The sequence below is a fragment of the Protopterus annectens genome, chromosome 4.part1 (genome assembly GCF_019279795.1).
Source record: "Protopterus annectens isolate FY-2018-M chromosome 4.part1, PAN1.0, whole genome shotgun sequence".
Classification (NCBI taxonomy): domain Eukaryota; kingdom Metazoa; phylum Chordata; order Ceratodontiformes; family Protopteridae; genus Protopterus; species Protopterus annectens.
This window is the reverse complement of record NC_056734.1, coordinates 449,695,126-449,716,761: the sequence shown is the minus strand read 5'-3', so window position 1 is coordinate 449,716,761 and position 21,636 is coordinate 449,695,126.

Here is a 21,636-nt window from a genome sequence, read left to right as displayed (position 1 = left end):
AAACAGGTCTGTGATATGACCCTGTAAGGATAAAGCTGATAATGAACATAAGCAAGGTAAGTAATAGAGAGATCAGCAGCCCAGAGTGACTGATCTCAGTGTATACCTTGGATTTTAAGAAGAGATGATGCTTCCGATCTTCAGGGATGGTTTTCTCTGCCAAGGAATTTTATAAATAGTGGCAGAACACCTGATATGCAACTCTCAACTTCTGTGCAGGAGAATTCAGGCAATACCAATAATAGCAGAATAAAGGCTCAAAACTGGGAACAAGTTTTAAATATTACTCTAATTCAATTAAAAAGTTAATAGTATAACACCTTTTGCACCAACATGCATTTCTGGACAATAGGTATAAAACTGTGATGATTTATTGACTGTATGTAATCCTGAGTGATTTACAAGCAAATCAAACTTTTTTATGAATGACAGAGCAAAATTATGAGAAAAATCAGGGAATGTCTGTGAAATAAGGGGCATTGTCAGGTTTGCATTACTCCTCACTAGTTTAAAACTGTTTAACTTTCTCTGTATATAAGGCTCATGTTTGCATGAGTTTTGTCTCAATTAACCAGAGTTGCTCCGTGTTTGGTGTCCTTTGCCAGTGGTCTATTGTGTTTCTGCATGAATCCAAGTCATCCAAAGCTAAGAATAACAAATTAAGTTTAGTTTGAGCTTTATCTACACTTTTTAACTGCATTTAACAGTTTTACAGCATTGATTGGTGCCTTTTTGACTGTTTTTTCTGTCTGTACCTGCTTCATTACCTGCACTTGTTTTGCACTGTAATATTGCTTAGATCCAGACTTGCTGAATCTAGCCTGCTTTGTATTCAGTTGAACTCAAAGCCAGACATTTTACATTAAGAAGGGCTCCCCTGCACCCTTGTGGCAGAAGACTGTGGATATCACCTTGTCTGAGCTGGGAATTGCTGGAGGAAGGATCATTGTGTGATTTTCCATTACCAGACTAGTTTAAGACTGTTTAATTTTTGCCTGTATATAAGCCTTGCATTTACGAGTAGCTCCACACTGCACAACAGGGTTCAGCAGTGCCCTGTATAGTAGCAAACTCCTAAAAACTATTTCCCCTAGACATTTATCAGTTGAACCCTCCCAAGCTTCCCTGCTGTACTGTGGGCAACTCAGCTGCACATTGCTAAACTACGAGCAACTCAGCTTAGCATTGAGCAACATCACCACACTCCTTCACCCCTAATCCTCAACAGAATAAGCCCCCTTGTTTAATTAGTAGAATTAGGCATAGTGAAAAGCTAATCCAAATTGTCCACTCCCCAACGAGTACTTATGGTTTAACCTGCTGCAATAGACAGCCAGTTTCCCAACATTTCACCAGCCAGTCTGATTGGCATGGGCATCCTAGGGCAATGTAGTAATTGCATCATGTATACTGACAACCAGTTACTCCTAAAGCAAACAAATACAAAATGTGAGAGATGTAGCTATACCATGAAGCTGGAATCAATCCTCTCATGTTACAATAAACAAGACATCAAGCAGGTTGTCAGCACATACTCCTCTATTCTCACACTAGATAAGGTGAAGTCCCATAGACCCACCTATGTGGAGGTACTCAGTAAGAGCTCACCAAAGGATTAGAGACCTCCCAAGTGCAAACAAATTACACATACTGGAACACAAACAGACTCCACTTCACATATCTATAAGTGCCTCAACAAATAAGTTCCTAAGGCAAAACATCTTGAAACCTAATGTCCTGGTCATAGTTGATTCCATAGTGAGACACACATATCTCCCCTTCACCAGGCTGGATAAGGAGAAGGTCACAGTTAGCTGCATGTCAACTGCCAGGAATTATCAAATCATGCACACAATCAAGTCACTCAACAATTACTGTTATGACTCTGTCATAGTACATGTTAGAGTGAATGACTTGACATGTACCTATCTGGGCTATAAGAGGAAAGACATGACTGAATTGTGAGATTATGTGTCCCTGGCAATTATGTCCCTAGCACTAAGTAGCATTTTACCTTCACCTAGGGGCACAGGAAAATAATTTTCTTGGGTGGCAAAAGCCAGGGTACCTTTTTGGCTGGGCTTGTATAGACCCCAGGGCCGATAGCTTAGTACCTACCTATGAACTTATGATGCCACAATACAAACAAAAAATGATTGACTTCAACAATTGGCTTAGCTTCTGGTGTCAATTCAAGAGGCTCCAGTATCTGTCAGCCTGGGAAGACATGGTCAACAGACCATGCTGCTTTGCCAGAGATGGTTTTCACCTGTCTCCTCTAGGCTTTCAGATAGTGGCAAAGATGCTTGCCTCCCATACCTCTCAGCTGTCCAGATTTTTGCAGAATGTCCAGATTTTTGCCTTATATTTTTGGTCTGTTTTTCATAAAATTGTGTTTCTCTAGAAAATCATTAGCAAATCATTGAGAATTGAAGTCAGAAAATAATAGCATACCCTTCAGAAAATTCATGCTAATGCAAAGCCTGCTATTCTGTCAACTTTCTAAGTCTGTAAGAGCAATATTTAAAAATTGTCCCTATTTTGGGGGCTTTGTCACCCCATTATTTATGGCTTTATCCAGATTTCTTGCTTTATGAGGTTGAGAGGTATGCCTTCCCCATAGTGCCTTTTTAGGCAATGTCATAACAAAAAAAATCCCGATGTAAAGAAATCCACTGAAGACAAATTCAAGGTTATGCTGCTTAATGCTAGGAGCCACAACAGAAAATTGCACTCCCTGGAAGCTTTCCTCACCTTGGAAGATGCTGATGTCTGTGCAGTCACTGAGACTTGGTTCAGGGTCACAGAGATTACACCGGCCATACGAGGCTACAATGCCTTCCACACATTCAGACACCAAACCAAGCATGAAAGAACCAAAGGTGGATGTGATTCTATCTTCATTAAATCCAAATACACCTCAAGATTGGCTAAGCAGTATGACTTTATACAGCTACTCCAGGTACAATTAAATATAGGTAAAACGCCCTACCACATCATCACTAGCTATAGGTCCGCCACCATGAACCAAGAATAACACACCAACTACCTGGACTTGCTAGAATCACTCCCTGTACCACCAAACACTGGTCAAAGGGGATTCTTCCATAGACTGGGCAACATACATGAGCAGAAATGTGATTGCCCTGAGGTTTCTGGACTTTGTTAATTCAAATGCAGTAGAACAGCTAGTTTGCACCCCACAAGGGGCTTGAATGTCCTGGACTTGGTACTCACCAACATGGAGTGGTCACTGCTCTACCCCTGTATATTGCCCTCCATGGCGAGGTCTGATCATACATCTGTCTTATTTGAAGTAAAGATCAGACTGGACCCCCCCCACAGGAGCAAGCAAACTGAAACATTTTTCAAAGCAAACTTTAGTCTACTAAGCAAGGGTATAAAAAGTTTCAAACTCTCTTCTAATACAGCCAACAATTTATCCTATGCAGAGGAGTACACAAATGCCCTGTACAGACAACTAAACTACTGTATAGACTCAGATGTACCTGTCAAGATCAAAACCAAGTCCTCCCAAAGAAACAGGCCACCCTGGTGGACCGCAAGTATAAATAGGTTATATAACAAAAGGAAGAAACTGTTATCCAAGAACAAGAAGGAACTTGCTCACCAGATAAAGAATACCATCAACACCTTGAACAAGCAAATCAGATATCTTGTAAAGCACTCTAAAGCCAATTACAAGGCTAAATTATCATCTCTAGCTAAAGACAATCATAAGGCTTTCTTTAGCTATGTCTGAAAATCTTAAAGGAAATGCTCAGCTATGTGCTGAACTGATTGTGGATGTTATAACTCACACTGTACCCAAAGACATTGCCAACCTGCTGGTGGGCAAATATGGCACAAATTTCACCCCCCCCCATCCCCACCAGACATATCCCAAAGCATCCTTGTCACCAATCCACTACCAAGCATCTCCAAATAGCAGGTCGTATCCGCCCTCCTCATGGAAAAATCACAACCTCCATGGGACCAGATAACATCCCAGGCTGCTTACTAAACAATCTAAAATAAGCGCTAGAGGAACCACTTGGCACTCTCTTCAACAATAGCTTGAGCACTGGCTTTGTTTTAGCAGAGTGGAGAACCACAATAGTAATCCCCTTACACAAAGGGGGTCCATCAACCCACCCTGGGAACTATAGACCCATAAGCCTAACCAGCCTTATCTGCAAGGCCATGGAAAGAATCAGCAAGGACCTTATCAACAAGGATATAGATGACCTCCAAACTCTTGACCTGACCCAGTTTGGCTTCGTTAATGGCATGTCTTGGTTATTAAGTCTGGTGGACTTCTTTGAGAATGTCACCAAAGCCCTGGATAAGGGCAAAGCAGTACATACTACCTATCTTGACTTAGCCAAGGCCTTTGACACAATCCCCCACTCAGGTATAATTGAGAAATTCTCCCAGCCTGGGGATTAACCCATACATCACTAGATGGGTAGCAAATGGCTCATTGATAGAATGCATACTGTCAAAGTTGGGGATTCCACCTCCACCAGTAGACCAGTTACCAGTGGTGTACCACAGGGATATGTGCTGGGCCCTCTACTATTTGGAATCTACATTCAGGCGAAAGTAGATGGCCTGTGACTTACCAAGTTCCCAGATGACTGCAAATTAGGTGCAATCATTGAGTCCACTAAGAATGTTAACATATTACAAAAGGGGCTAACACAGACTAGTGTTTGGTGACAGAGTCATGGTCTAAAACTAAATGCAAAAAAGTGTGTCATTCTCCCCTTTAGCAAAGAAGTGGCCCCTGCAAATTGCATTATAGATAATACCCCCCAAGCTCAAACACAGTAGTATGAGACTTGGGAACACAGGTTGACAGAAATTTAAACTTTGATTACCATGTCTCCACAGTGGTATGGAAAGCCTTCTACATTGTGCATCTCATAAATAGGGCACCACATTCAAGACTATGGATGCTATAACTCCTCTATACTCAGCCCTCATCAGACCACTAATTGAATACAGTGCTCCCTTTTGCATGTACCTCACCAGACAACTGCAACAACTGGAGAGACCACAGAGGTTTCTAACCAAGAAAAATGAGGGCCTCAAAAACATGACCTACATGGAAAGACTGAAGACCCTGTCTCTGCACTCTGTAAACTATTAGCTGCTGAGAGGCCAACTGTGCCCAGCCTACAGAGTGATCTCTGACTCTGCCCTAAATGGAAACACTGCATGTCTGCAAATTAAATGGGACAAGAGTCAAGTCACTCCAGGGAACTTATCCTAGCCTGTGACATAAAAAGACACGTTGGAGAGACAGATATGTCTCCCAGATATTGTCACTCCACTGAAATAAACTCCCATTTCATGTGATGCAAAGCTCCTTAATGACCCTATTTAAGCGCAACCTAGACAATTGTCTGGAAGACCATGAATTCACCCGGGGGTGGCACCTATGTCCCTCATGGAGAGGGGCAGTAGATGATGCTAATCACTGATTCACTCTGCTAACAATGACAATCTAACCATGGTCAGCTAGGGAACAAGGGCATTGCATGGCTTGTCTTGTTAAGGCCCTAAGGCCATTAGCCTAGTAACCTCCTATAAACCTATGAACCTATGAAGCAACTTATTTACTGTGCTGATTCTCATATATTGATGGCAAAGTTCCTTTCATGCCTCAGTAAGATGCAGAAGCTGACCTAATGAGCACTTATATAGTGTCAGAAAACTGCAAAGAAGTCAGCAATGTAAAAGACAACAGAAAAATTACAAGGCTGAGTTAATTAATCCTCAAGATGACTGGTGTAAGTATCTTGATAGGCAGGAATCCAATAAGAAGTAGAAATAGATGAAAGTTCCAGAAATGGATAACAAAACAGAGAAGAATTATAAATGCAGGATCAGAGATACAAGTTCCCAAATGAATACATTCGTACTACTGACTGAATGCAGTGTGCAAGCATAAGTAATGAAATGATCAATACAAGTAGTTTTCCTGCAGTCAAACTGTAGTAATCTGGAACATTCTGTTAGCTTTGAATAAACATTGCATAAATAATTAATTAAATGTAGTGTGTAGGGCATAAAGCAATTAGTTTCTTACAGTTGCAGTGATAAGAGATAAAATATAGCCACCCTAAATAAAAAGTGATATCTGAAATAAACAACAGTGCTAAATTTAACAGGGCTTGGCTGAAGGCCCTGGGCAGGTAAACCGTACTGTGATATCTGAAATGGGTCAGTCCAGAAATATGATGTGCGTCCAAGGCATATATTCTCTGATTTACAGGTCTTGTGATTTCATACCCTTTGATGTCATTTTGTAGCTCCTGTCATGCATGATAATTTATTTAGCTGCATGATCCAGACTGTAGTTATGGTTGAGTATATCTGGTCACCCTTATGCAACTGAACCAGTCAGAACCAGTCAGAACTACTGAAGAGTACACTTTGTTGCATAAATCACCTGAGTTTATAAGCATATTCATCCACAAGTAATAATAAGTGGCAGGGGATCGTATAAGTATAAGTAATGCATTTTAGTATGAATGGTTTGTATATGTCTTTATAGTACTGGTATAAACTTTCACGTTTTCTGTACAGCATAATAATTTCAGTATTTCAGAATAAAAATGTGCATTTAATTATATAGTGCTCCTATCTCTGTAATAATGGACTATATGAACATTTTTTTATATTGTACCGTACAGACTAGATGTACATGTATATTTTTTAATTTATCCACATATGGTTTAACAACTGTTGAGGGTAGTGATGCATCACTTCACTCCATAAGACTAAGGAAAATTAACATCATTCATTAATTTACTTAAAATTGCTGAATGAATATCAAACTAGGAAGATTCAATTTTCAGTGGAGTCCTGGGAATAGAACCTGCTGATATACCTATAACACTCAGATATAAACTGATATTCATGTATGGGATACATTATTGACTGTGTATATTTATAAAGTGCAAAAACAGATCTTGCTGAGATAATACAATTCATATCTTCTTGCTAATTACAAATGCATGCAATGTCAGTTGCGCAACAGATAGGACACTCACCTTTCGCTGTGGGTTCTATTCCACAACAAGTAGACTGCTGACACTGCAGTGTAGCAAAATTAAGTTGCTTCACTCTTCAGTTTGTCGTCCCTTTGGATGAGATGTTAAATCAAGGCCCCATCTGCCTGAATAGTTGGTAGTTCAGCTGAATGTAAATGATCCCATGTCACCGATCGAACAGAATAGGTAAAGTTCCCTACTGCCCTGGCCAAACATTTCCCCTAGTAGAATAGATAGATTTATTTTACATTTGTTTACTGGGACAGTCCGACTGGACCAGGTCAATTTACAGCGGAGGCCCGGGGAGAAAAGCTCCACATATATTAACAGAAATACTAGAATTTAATACATAATAGTAAAAACTGATAGTAACACGTTATAATAGCAAAAATCCAGGTAGTAAAACAGAAATGTAAAACAGGATACAACTCAACAATTGAACAGACTAAATACATTTAGCACTGAGAGCCTAGATAGATAGATAAACACATGGAGTATATATTCAAATTAAAAACAGGTTTAATTAGGCAAACCATCTGTGAGATTCAGAAAGACTAAGCCTAATGCAAAATCCTTATTTTAGAAGGTTTGCTCTACCACTGATGTTTTCTCCTAGCAGGGACCTTAATGCAGGCAACAATCTTGCAGGCAAAGCCAAATGCTAATGTGGCATTCTCTGAGAGTGACTAATGTTAAGTAGCCATGTGGTCTCCCCCAGAAATTTTCACAGGTCTTAGATTACTCTGCCAACTGATTCAGAGAATAGCTAAACTGAGTATAATTTTACTCTTATTGGTAAAAGTGAGTATCATCAAAATACAGCAGACACTCGTTCACGCCTATGGAACCCCTTGTGGTGCAGCTAAGTCTAGAAAAGTTATTGGAGTGGCAGCTGTTTATCAGTGTTTGGATGTGTATGTATGTCTGTAGCAGCATGCATGAAGTTAAATGAATGTGTGTGTGTATGTGTGTGTGTGTGTGTGTGTGTGTGTGTGTGTGTGTGTGTGTGTGTGTGTGTGTGTGTGTATGTGTGTGTGTGTGTGCTGCAAGTGTTTTCATGAGTGGGAGCGGGCTTGTTTGTGGGTGAAAGGATATAGATGGGTGTGACAGTGTGTGTGTGTCATATACTTTCTCCAAGTCTAGGAATGCCTAGTTGGACTCTCTCCGCATCTCTAGCTTCTTGTCAAGTATCTGTCCCAATGCAAACATCGGGTCAGTTGTGCTGCATCCTGATCTTAATTCAAACTGCTCATCTCCCATCTTACATTCTACTACTCTGCATATCCATTTATCAATCACTCTCTCCAGAACTTTCATGCAATGTGATAGGAGTTTGATGCCTCTGTACTGCCCACAGTTGTGGATGTCCCCTTTGTTCTTGTACATTGGCATGAGTATGCTTATTCTCCAGTCATCTGCGATACGCCTATCTCTCCACACTGCTACTAGTACCCTCAGGAGCCATTTCTCCCTTATTTCACCCAGCATCTTTATCATATCTGCTGTAACCTCGTCTGAGCCTGCTGCTTTCCCTGACTTCATCTTCTTTAGTGCTGTTCTTACTTCTTCTAGGGTGGGCTCCTCTTCTTCTCTCATCATAGGCTGTTTCTGGAGCAGTACAGTTTCTGTGGAGTTTTCTTCATTCAGAAGCTGCTGGAAATACTCTTTCCATTTGCCTTTGATATCCTTTGGGCTGGTGAGCAGGTTGTTGCTGGCATCCCTTATTAAGGGTGTCCAACTATCTGTCTTTATCTGATATTGTTTCTTTGTTCCCCTTACTGAATCACTTTCCAGAAGTTGGTAAAGTGCCTCTAATGCCCTATTCTTTGCTATTGCAACTTCTTTCTTAGCTTCGTTTTGCTACTCAACCAGTAGTCCTTCCTAGTCTTTTTTGTATCCCACTTCTTCCTGCACTCCTTTTTTCTTTTGATGACTTCCTGGACTTCTGCATTCCAACACCAACTTTCCTTATGTACCTTATTTCCATACCTGGATTGGCCACATATCTTTTCTGTAGTCCTAACACATGCTGTTTTAGGCGCTGCCATTCTTCTTCAACTCCACCTATTTCCTCCTCTTCTTGGGGTGCTTGAGCCCTGAGTAATTCCTTGAACTGTTGTATTTTTTGTCCAGTCAACTTCCAGGTCTTCAGCCTGGTCTCTGCTGACCTTAGAGACTTCTCTGACCACTACTTGCAGCTGATTGTGGCAACTAGTGGTTTATGCTGTGGGCCAACTTTTTCACTGGGGTGACTGCAATCATGGATTCTACCCCAGTACCTTTTCCTTATTAGGAGGAAATCTACCTGAGTTGCATGTTGGCTACTCTTGTATGTGATCTTGTGACTCTCTCTCTTTCTGAACCATGTGTTGGCTACTATCAAGCCATTTGCCAGACAGAAGTTTAGAATGGTTTCTCTGTCTTTATTCCTGTTGCCCCACCCATGTGGAGCCAGGCAGTCCTCATATCCTGTTCTGTCTGTCCTGATATGTGCATTCAAGTCAGCCATTATCAACACCAATTCATGCTGTCCTGCTTTATCTAGTAGGTCCTGCACATGCTGTCTGAATGCACTCTTTTCCTCATTACCACAACCCTGCTGTGGGGCCTAGGCTGAGATTATGAATACTGCCCTATCATAGGCTGAGATTATGAATACTGCCCTATCATAGGCTGAGATCATGAATACTGCCCTATCATAGGCTGAGATCATGAATACTGCCCTATCATAGGCTGAGATCATGAATACTGCCCTATCATTATACTGCAGTCTGACTGCCATGAGTCTGTCATTAATTCTGATTATATCCCTTACTGCCTTCTGAAGCCTCTCTCTCACCACAATTCCTACACTCCCCTTTCATCTCATCTCCTGGATACATACAATTTCCAGCCTCCTCCATATCATCATGTCATCCACTTCCAAGCTGCATCCTGTCAGTGAACATACATTAAGTATAGCAATTCTCAGTTCATTTTTGGCAGGTTGGTTGGTTTTACATCCAGCTTTCACTCAACAGAGCTATCCCAGGTAACTCAGGCTTGGGCAACTAGACACCGGCCAGCCAGTACCTTATTGACCCAAGGCTGATGGGCTTTATGGTGGGCACACACTGGCCAATAGGGGCACATATACCCCTCCCATCATTAGCAAGGGTCCCTGGTGTGAGTCAGAGTAGGCTTGGTCCTCAGCCCACTTATCATCGGTAACTACCCATGCCCATTTTTGGTGATATTAGTCAACATGAGTGAATCATATTTTACATAGTATTTTACACCGCCGAGTGGCTAGCCCTGCCACGGCATGCAGTCTGTGATCCATGTTCTCCTATCTTGAGGATACTGCCTACAACAGTAGATGCCCAAAGCGGTTGGTCTGTGCAACTCTTCCCTCTATAGGGCACCATGTAGAGTCTGTGCTGCTGCCCACAGCTCCATTCGTTGGTGAGTTTTGAGATGGAAACACACACAGCATGTTTTTTGGACATGGGAGAAACCACATTGCACGAAATACTTAGACTCTCGACAATTCTGTGTTTGAATTTCAATATCTCCTGATGCATACTCCCTGTATATGGTCAGGATGGATTGAAGATACTGGAATCTCCACCTCTGGATGACTTTTAGTCATCTGGATTATATGGAGAGAGATATGATGGAGCTTTCAGAGTATGTGCCCGAGGTAGGTACAAACCTAGTCCTGAGTAGCATTTTACCTTCACCTAGAATTATATCAGAATATAAAAAAAAATGACTGACTTCAACAAATGACTTAATTTCTGGTGTCATTCAAAGGGGGGTATAATTTATATTAGCCTGCGAGGACATGGTAGACAGCCCAAACTGTTTTGCCAGGGATGGCCTGCACCTGTTCTTTTATATATTTTATATACTGGCAAATATCTTATCCACCCCATACTGCCATTTTTAGGAATAGTCATTCTTCAAAAGCTTCCAACATAACAAAACAACATTCAGATATCATTAACATATTGTTGCTGAAAGCTAGGAGTGTTAAGAAAAATGCCACTCCCTACAGGCACACCTAGAATTCATCAATATATGCTTAGACCTGGTTCGAAAACATTGAAGGATCCACCACCAGTGCAGAGTTTCAACATCTACAACATTTTCAGACCCACTGCACTAGAGATGGAGACACTAAATGTGGTGTGATTTATTTAATTCTAAAACAAAACCTCTCCTCAGTCTTGTTAAGCAAGATAATGACCTGGAGTTCCTTCTTGTCCAATTTCTCATTAAAAAACCTATATCATTGTAATGCCCCAGCACTGGCCCACTAATCAAGGAGCCTCAATTCCCACACTTGCAACAGTGGGGGATGTACACACTGGGAGGATGACAAGTACACACACAGTAAAGTGCCATTTCCCTTAAAAGCACAGAGACCACAGTTACTCTGGGGGTGGTTATTTCTCTTTCTCCAGATCCCCAATAAGACTCCCCACTGGCACAGCTATAGAGTTGAGATCTCAGCTGAGTGACCGGTCAAGACCTCCAACACCCTCTCTGTCCAACCAGTGCTTCATGTCCCTGCTCAAGTAGCTGACACACACACACGCACTTAGAGGTTTGATTTATTCACACACACACACCGAGGAAAGGCTGGCACATTTACTAGCTATGCCCCCTTCTGCCCAGACTAGAAAGTAGTCTCACCTGCCACCAGTCACTCCTTATCAGCTACTTTAAGGCCCTTAACAAAGGGCGGCCAATCTTACTGTGTAATGTTACTATGTTACAGGGAAGTAAATAGTGTGGGAAGAAATAGCCAGAAAATTGTTATGGCTAGGCTTGTAGGGCTGATAGCCTAGTACCAACCTATGAACCTATGAATTAATCCAAATGGTAGTTTCACCAAGAGTAAGGCTATTAGGAGTTGCCTGCACAGTGCCACCAAATAGATATGCAAGTACTCTAAGAGTTTAAATATCTCTAGACAGACCAACCATAATTTAAAGGTTTAAATCTATTTAATAATAAATGATAAAAGAACAAGAAAATACTCAGTAAATAATCACAGTAACTTCAGAGTTCAAAATCACAGGAAATTTTTAAAGCAAAATTGCAGGATATTCTTAAATAAACAAAGAAAACATCTAAACTAATCTTTACTGAATCTAAAAGAAATTACTGTAGGCTAATTAACTTACTTACAGAGCAAGGCAAGTGTGGTGAGTGGATGTTCTTATTAGGTCAAAGGCGAGTACAAAATGCACTCTCTCTCTCTCTCTCTCAGAGAGTTCTTAAATTAATATCTGAAATATTTCTGCTGAGATACTTGCAGGATGGATCACTTTTGTCGTCTGATTATCCCAGGTGAAACCCCCCATTGCTAGGAACTAGTAGCATTTAGCATCTCCCTGTGAAAAATACATATCCCTCATATCTTTGCAGCTGCTAGAAGACATAAAACAATAAAAAACTTACAAAACACTGCAGAAGGCACCCTAGTTTTAGACATCCTGTCTCCTTGCTACATTGAAACCAGCTTTTATGGTGCAGTTATAAAACAATTTAATTTCAATTATTTTCTTGAAGTTTTACAAGTTATCCGCTATGTCCTAGTTTCCACTCTTAAAACATATACATTTGTGCAGTTGCAATAGTTTATATACGTTTTTAGTAGGGTCCATAGGTTCATAGGTATGTACTAGGCTAATGGCCCTGGAGCCTTTGCAAGCCTCGCCCAAAAAAATTGCAAAGGCAACGTGCCACCCAATGTTGTTCACAGTGCCCCTATCCAATAGGGCAATTGGAATGATCCCTGGAGTGAACTTTCTGTTACCCATCCACTCGTCAATATTTCTCTTGAAGAGGGCTAGTGAGGTGCTCTGGTTGACATGAATGGGAAACTTATTACAGAGTATGGGCAGCCTTTGGGAGATTAACCTGTCCCTCCACAATGTTCTGTCAATTGTGGTAATCAGGTTGTGATCTCTGGAGCATGTGACGTGGGGGATTGGGATTTCTCCAGGTGTAGCATTTTCAAGTAGGGCTGGGTCAGACATGGCTTTGTAAGTCAAGCAGATATCACCCCTAAGTAGACAATAAAAGACTGAGAATGGCTGAAGTTTCTTGAGTCTGTCCATGTAGGACATTTGTGGCCTCTCTAGCTGTTGCACGTGTCTGGTCAGGTACATGCCAAATGGGGTGTTATATTCAATAATTGGTCTAATGAGGGATGAGTAGAGAGGGATGAGAGCACTGTCCAAGGCCAAGAATACAGCTTCTATGGTACCTGACGATATCCCTGGCTGTGTTCTACATGAACTACAGAGTGAACTAGCACCTCAAATGTGTGCCCTGTTCAATCACAGCCTCATCTTAGGCTTTGTCCCTACCAAATGCTGCACTGCTACAGTCATCCCTCTCCACAAAGGAGGAGTGACTACAGACCCTGGGAACTATTGCCCCGTAGCCTCACGAGTCTGATATGCAAAGCTATGAAACGCATCATCATGGACCTAATAAACAAGGATATAGGAAATCTCCAAACTCTGGATCCCAAACAATTTGGTTTTGTGAAGGGTAGATCATGCCTGCTCAACCTGGTCAACTTCTTTGAGTCAGTCACCAGAGCTGTGGATGAAGCCAAGGTGATCATACAGCCTACCCTGATCTGGCCAAGGCCTTTGATACCATTCCCCACTCAGGAATCATACAAAAACTCACTAAGCTAGGCATCAACCCCTATATCACTAGGGTGGTAGCAAACTGGCTCAAAGGTAGAAACCACAGTGTGAAAGTAGCTGACTCCAAGTCAGACTGCTGATCAGTCACAGGTGGAGTCCCACAGGGTTCGGTCCTGGGTCCTCTCCTTTTCAGTATCTACTTCTCTGAAGTCCAGGCCAACATGAAGGGACTCTGGATGACAAAGTTCACAGACGATTGCAAGCTGGGAGCTATTGTTAACTGAAGCAATCACAAAAATGGCCAGCACCAAGTAGTGAAACCCAAATTCTTTATTGTGGCAACTCCAAAAAGCTATAGCGAGCTATAGCAAAAACACACAAACCAGTTTTGGCATCAATGTGCATTCCTCAGTGAACATAACACATAAAAATGTTAAAGTTGACTTAAATACACGCCACACTCCAATTACGTAATTAATTACAATTGCTCATTGAGACCAGGCCTGAATAATCCCCCAAGCCTGATGATTCAATTATGTTCTTTGATATTTAAAACAGAGTGCCAACCCATTTTGCCCTGTCTATTTCCTTTTATTATATCAATGATTGTAAAAGTAAACTTTGCTGTAGCATGTTGGAGAGTGCGCTTATGTAATGAGCTGGAAGCTTGTTTATTTTGAATATCACTTAAATGTTCAGAAATTGGGACCCGCAAGGACCTAGATGTCTGGCACACATAAAATGCTGAGCAAGAACAGTTGGCTAAATAAATAAGCCAGTCCATGCTACAGTTACCAAAAAATAAGATATCATGAACTTTTGATGTATTTGCACTGGTGAAACTTTTGGATTTAAGAACATATTGGCAAGCAGAACAATGGCCACAGGGGAAACAACCCATTAGTAGATGTCTAAATAAAGTAGTCTGAAGTTGAGTAGTCTCCCTACTGTGTCTGTAATGGATGAGGTGTGACCAAAAAGTGGGGCCCCTTCGAAAAGAAAACAAGCACCTAGGTCCCAGAATTTCAGAGATTCTATTGTCTGACCTTAAAATACCACAATATTGATCACCAATGTCCCTAAGGACTTTGATATTGCCCCCATAAGTGGTGACAAGCCTAAGATTAGCATTGTCACCCAACTCTCTGGGTTTATATGTTAGTAGATCAGATCTTGTTTGTGTAGAAACCCAGCTACTGACAGTCAAAACCGTGTTATGATCATAACCCCTGTGATCAAATATGTTAAGATCACGTTGAAACTCCTGGTAGGATTTCTCAGAGGAGCATATATGTCTAATGTGAAGAAATTGAGATTTGGGAATGTTATTAATTATATGTCTCGGATGAAAGCTGGAGGCATGGAGTAGCGTATTATATTGGGGGTGCTTCCAAAACACCTTGGTACTGAGTGTTTGATCCCTCTCCCTACTCATAGCAACATCCAGAAAATTAATTTCCATTGAATGGTACTGCACCGTGAATTATATTCCCCATTTATTCTCATTTAGATATTGTATGAATTCATGTAAATAGATCTCATCTGTTCTCCATACCATCAAGCAGTCATCCAGATAACGTCTCCAGATATCAATTTCTGGTATATATAAGTTATGACTAGCATTATAGATCATTTAAGAATCCCATAAAGAAATCTGCATATATGGGAGTGAATGATACTCCCATGGCAGTGCCCTTGACTTGCCAGTAGCATTTGCAGTGAAAGTAAAATACATTCTTACTAAGAACGTGTTCAGTCATGCAAATCAAAAATGTATTAAGGCACGGTGGATGGGCGAACACAGTGATGCAGCAGTTAGCATTGCTGCCTCACAGCAAGAGGTTCTCTGGTTCGATTCTCAGCTGGGGTGCCTTCTGTACGGAGTCTGCATGTCCTCCCTGTAGTCCCGTGGGTTTCCTCCAGGTGCCCCGGTTTCCTCCCATATCCCAAAGACATGCTGTAGGTAGCTTGGTAGTCTAAATTGGCCCTAGGTGTAAGTGCTTGCATGTGTGTGCCTTCTGTGGAAGGTTGGGCACCAGGCTGGCAACTCGACACCGTATAACTACACTGCCAATCATGAGCAGACAGGTGATCTGCTGTGGTGACCCCTAACCGGAAAAAGATGAAAGAAGAAGAAGAAGATTAAGGCCCGGTGGATATATATTTGCCCTTTTTAACCAGTATTCAATGGCTTCAAGACCAGCCCAATGGGGAATACTGGTATACAGTGCAGTAACATCTAAAGTGTACATAAGCCAATGAGGTTCCAATTGTGTGTCCGAAATGATATGCAAAAATTGTGTGGTGTGGACCTGATTAATGATAATAAAGGTTTGATATATTTAGTCAAGAATGGTGATAGAGGCTCAATTAAAAGCCTTTACTCGAGACGATGGGTCTTCCCGGGGGTTTCTGTAAATTTTTGTGGATTTTGGGTAACAAATACAAGTATTGTGGCTGAGGGTCAGCAACAGTAAGATGAAAACATACTGTCTTACTAATAATCCCTCCTTCCAAGGCATTGTTGAGAAAGTCATCAATTTCCTTTTTGAATCTATCAGTGGGATCCAAGGGCATGTACATGTAGAAACGACCATCTGATAGTTGTCTATTAACTTCTGCTAAATACATAGCCCAGTCCAGAACCACCACAGCCCCACCCTTATCTGCAGGGAGGATAACCAATTCCTTCCTCTGTTTGAGATTTGAAAGTGCTTGTTGTTCCAAATTAGTGAGGTTAGATCTCTGAAGCTCAATATCAGAGCCAAAAAAAAATGCAACTCCTTCAATACACATTGTTGGAATGTGGCCACATGTCTGTCCATCAGAAGCATGAACGGAGATTTGTGAAATGTAAAATCAGTAGATCTTTGAGTATGGGGTTTAGACAATTTTAAATTGATCAAATGGCAAAAGGCAATAATGTCATTAGCAAACATGTCCTCATGAACCAGGAAACCAAGTATGAAATTCAAACCTTTGTTAAGAAGATTCATTTCACTGTCTGACAACTGCACAGATGATATATTGTGCACATTATAAATAGGGCCTAATGGGGTATCAATACTTCCAAAAGTTTTTCTATGTTTCCAGGATGCTGTATGTTTGCAGCTCCCCCTGTGTTTGTTCCTCCTAAAGGGTCAAAACCCACAAATTTCTTGGCAACAGGTGAATCAGAACTGTGAACAGTCTCAACCTCAGTGGCTGAGGATGACTCATACACAGAAGTACCACTCAAACTGCTTGTGGTCTTCTTAAGAATAGAACGTGGTCTTTTCCTCTTGAAAGTGGGTTTGATATTGTCTTGTCTGATAAAACTTAACATTTTGCCTGGTCCAAATGGTTTACCTTTTTGGTAATCATTTATATCCCTGTTAAATTTGTGTACTTTTTTGTCCTTAAGTTGTTTCTCTAGGGAAAATAGATCCTGAACTAATTCTTTGAGTCAATCACCAGAGCTGTGGATGAAGCCAAGGTGGTTCATACAGCCTACCTTGATCTGGCCATGGTATTTGATACCATTCCCCACTCAGGAATCATAGAAAAACTCACTAAGCTAGGCATCAACCCCTATATTACTAGGTGGGTAGCAAACTGGCTCACAGGTAAAACCCACAGTGTGAAATTAGCTGACTCTAAGTCAGACTGCTGACTAGTCACGGGTGGAGTCCCACAGGGTTCAGTCCTGGGTCCTCTCCTGATAGGTATCTACTTGTCTGAAGTCCAGGCCAACATGAAGGGACTCTGGCTGACAAAGTTCACAGATGATTGCAAGCTGGGAGCTATTATTAACTCCCTGAGTGATGTTGACATCCTACAGAAAGGCCTCACTGAGACCAACAACTGGTATCAGAACCATGGCTTTAAGCTCAATGCCAAACAATGTGTCATCATCCCCTTTGGGCAAAACCCAGTTCCCATGAATTACCACATCGATGGTAGTTCACTGAGCACAGAAGGCATTATAAGAGATCTGGGAACACAGGTTGAGAGAAACCTCTCTTTTGACCACCACATTGCCACTGTGGTCAGAAAGTACTTCTTTGTGGCACGTCTCATTACTAAGGGTTTTGCATCCAGGAAGAAAGAGGTCATTGTCTCTCTCTACTCTTCCCTCATTAGGCCAATCATTGAGCACAATGTCCCATTTAGCATGTGCCTCACTAAACACCTGCAACAACTGGAGAGGCCACAAAAGTACCTCACAAAGAGGAACCTAGGCCTTAAACATTTGTCCTATATGAACAGACTAAAAAAACTCCAACTATTCTCTGTCTCATATTGCCTACTCATAGGCGATCTCTGCTTGACTTACAAAGCCATGTCTGACCCAGCTCTGTTTGAAATGCTACATCTAAAGAAATCCCAATCCCTCCGTATCACATGCTCGAGAGACCTCAACCTCATCACCACAATCAACAGAACTTGCTGGAGGGCCAGGTTCATAACCTAGAGACTGCCCATCCCATACTATGGAATAGACTTCCCATGCATGTCAAGCAGAGCAGCTCACTGGCCCTCTTCAAGATAAATCTTGATGAGTGGATGGAAAATAGAACATTCACCCCAGGGATCACTCCAGTGGCTTTACTCGACAGAGGTGCTGGGAACTAAGGTCGGGTGGCACAATGCCTTGGTAATCCTATGGGCTAGGCTTGTAAAGGCCCCATGGCCATTAGCCTAGAACACACCTATGAACCTATGATGACCTCTTTCTTCCTGAATGCGAAACCTTTGGTTAGAAGATGTGCCACGTAAAAGGACTTTCTGATCACAGTGGAAATGTGGTGGTCGAAGGTGAGGTGGCTCTTGACCTGGGTGCCCAAATCTCTTATAGACCCTTCAGTGTTCAGTGGGCTCCCATCAATGTGGTAATTTGTGGGAACTGAGTTTTTCCAAAGGGGATGGTAATGCATTTTCTGGCATTAAGCTTCAGACCATGGTTCCGACACCAGCCATGTCTTAGAGAGGCCTTTTTGTAGGATGACTGCATCAGTTGGGGAGTTGAGAATGACTCCTAGCTTGCAGTCATCAGTGAACTTGGTCAGCCAAAGTCCTTCTGTGTTGGCCTGGACTTCTGAGAATTAGATGCCAAACAGGAGAGGGCCCAGGACTGAGCCCTTTGGGACTTCACTTGTGACTGGTCAACAGTCTGACTTGGAATTCGCAACTTTCACTCTGTGGGTCCTGTCTGTGAGCCAATTTGTAACCCACCTAGTGATGTAAGGCTTGATGCCTAGTTTGGTGAATTTATCAATGATACCTGAGTGGGGAATGGTATCAAAGGCCTTGGCCAGTTCAAGGTAGGCTGTATGCACTGCCTTCCCCTCATCCACAGCCTTGGTGACTGCCTTGAAGAAATCAACCAGGTTCAGCAGGCAGGATCTTCCCTTGACAAAGCCAAACTGTGTGTTGGGTAAAGACTTTGGGGATTGCCTATATCTTTGTTAAGCAGGACCATGATGATGTACTCCATAGCTTTGCATACCAGACTCGTCAGGCTAAAGGGGCAATAGTTCCCAGGGTCTGTAGTTGCTCCACCTTTATGGAGTGGGATGACTGTAGCAGTGTGCCATTAGAGACATAGCCTGAGGTAAGGCTGTGATTGAATAGGGCACACAGATGTAGTGCCAGTTTGTTTTGTAGCTCATGTAGGATGCAGCTAGGGATATTTCAAGTCCCACGGATGCTGTATTCTTGGCTTTGGACAATGTAGCTTTTACTTGTGTCGCAGAAATGGTGGATACCAGGCTTTCTTCTGGTATTGTGATAGGGCCCTTGGGAGGGAAGAGAGGGGTAAAGTTGGCACTGAATCTATTAGCCAGTATGTTGGCTGTATCTGTTGGCTAAGTATAGGAGGTGCCATTGTGCAATAACGCAGAGAAAATCCGGGTATTGCCTTTGAGATTTTTGATACAGCTATAGAAGGCATTGTGGTTGTTTTTGGTGTCAGCTGCAATTCTGCCTTCATAGCTGGCTTTAGAGGATTTGATAAGGCATCTCAGCTTTTTGTTGAGACTGATAAGGGAGGTTTTCCAGTCTTGTGACTTCATTTTTTTTTGAAACAGTTTCTTCCTTCTGTTGTAGAGCTTATTGATGGCTGGGGACCGCCAGATTGGCTTCCTTTTTTTGGAGGAGAGCGTCTTAGCTCTATTTGGTATGGCAAGGTCCATACATTTGTGTGCATGCTCGTACAGTGCATTGGTGTATGTTTCGGCAGTCATGCAGCTATTTTCCATTGGCATGGGTGCCAAGAAGTTAGCCACCTCTGTTTTAGGACCCCAAAGTCAGCTTTAGGGAAGTTTTTCAAGTTGGTCACCTTAGCAGGGATGTAGGTGAGATGGAGATTTCCATGGTGATGAGTTTTTAGTCAGATTTAACCAGGGAGGAATTGACTATAGGTGTGGAGCAATGGTCTCCCATGTTGGTGATAACCAGGTTGAGGATGTTGCTTCCTCTAGTGGGGGTCAGAATGAGTTGGTCAAAGCCATTGGAATTGATAAATTCCAGAAAGAGTTGAGCCTGTACAATGGTACTTGAATAGTTTTCCCAGTTGATGGAAAGGTAGTTGAAGTCACCCAGTATGAGAGTATTGGGTTGGACCTTGATAGATTCCAGGGTGCTTAGGAACTTGGAGTGAGAGTCTAGGGACATGTTTGGGGTTCTGTAGCAGGCTATGACTTGATTCACCATCTTGCCCAGTGTTAGTTGTACCTGAAGTATCTTGGATGCATATGTTGGCTTACCAGTCTAGAGACACCACCACCTATGGAGCTTCCGACCATATTCTGGTGCAGAAAGGTATGGAATGAGTTGTAGCCTGGGAGCGCAGGGGTGCTTTCTGCCTCTTTAAACCAGGTCTCCGTTACAGCACAGATGTCGACATTCTCCATTTTGAGGAGAGCTTTGAGCGAGTGCATCTTGAGATTTAGACTTCTAGTATTGAGCAGCATGACCCACAGATTGCATTTCTTTGTAGCTATTATGGTGGAATTTTGGTCTTTGGAACTCTGCCTAAAAAGCAGGGTACACTGTAGATTCATCTTTAAGGTCAGTACTGTACAAACCCTTTTCAGACACACTAACATGCAGTTCTACTACATTTGTAACACAAGCATATAAATCATATTACTATTCACAAATGACATATAATTATTTACAAAATTCCAGATAGCTGGGCTGGCAGTATTTCCTTTTGTGGCAGTCACATCAACACTAACTATAAGACCACCCTCTATGTCCCTCTTGGCTCATACCTTCTTCCTGGCTAGTCAAAATCCCTAAGCATTCAGCCAAAACCCTAGGAGACTTCAAAAATCTCTCCGTCAACTGAGAAACTTATACATCCTCAAACATGTATGCCCAGAGAATCCTGGACTTCATAAATACAAACTCCCTGGCTCAGCTTTGTTCCCTACAAATTGGATCATCCTGCCTAGTCAGATTGAAACATAAGTCAGCTATATTCACCATACAAAAAATGCTGGAAGCATCCTCAAACAGCTTGGTACTCAGAAATCATGCTAAAGCTAATCTACTAAGTGATGACCTGGTTAAATTAAACATTTCATTCCACCTGACTTCTCTACAAACATGAAATCCATCACCACCAAATTCTATGCACATGCAAATAACTTCAAAGAAGCATCTTTCTGCCTCCAAAATAAATACAAAGCTAAATTTAAAAATAAACCCCTATGGTGGAACCCAAATATAAGCATGTTCACAATAAAAAGGAAAAAGCTTGTTGCACAAAAAAAAAAAAAAAAAATGTCAACTTACAAATGTAAAAAAAAATGCTCTTACCAAACTTAATAGGGAGCACTGATCCTTTATCAAATCAATCCAAGATAAATATGAGTTGAAAATAACCACCCAGAGAAAAAATAATCACGAAGGCTTATTTTTAACTGTTA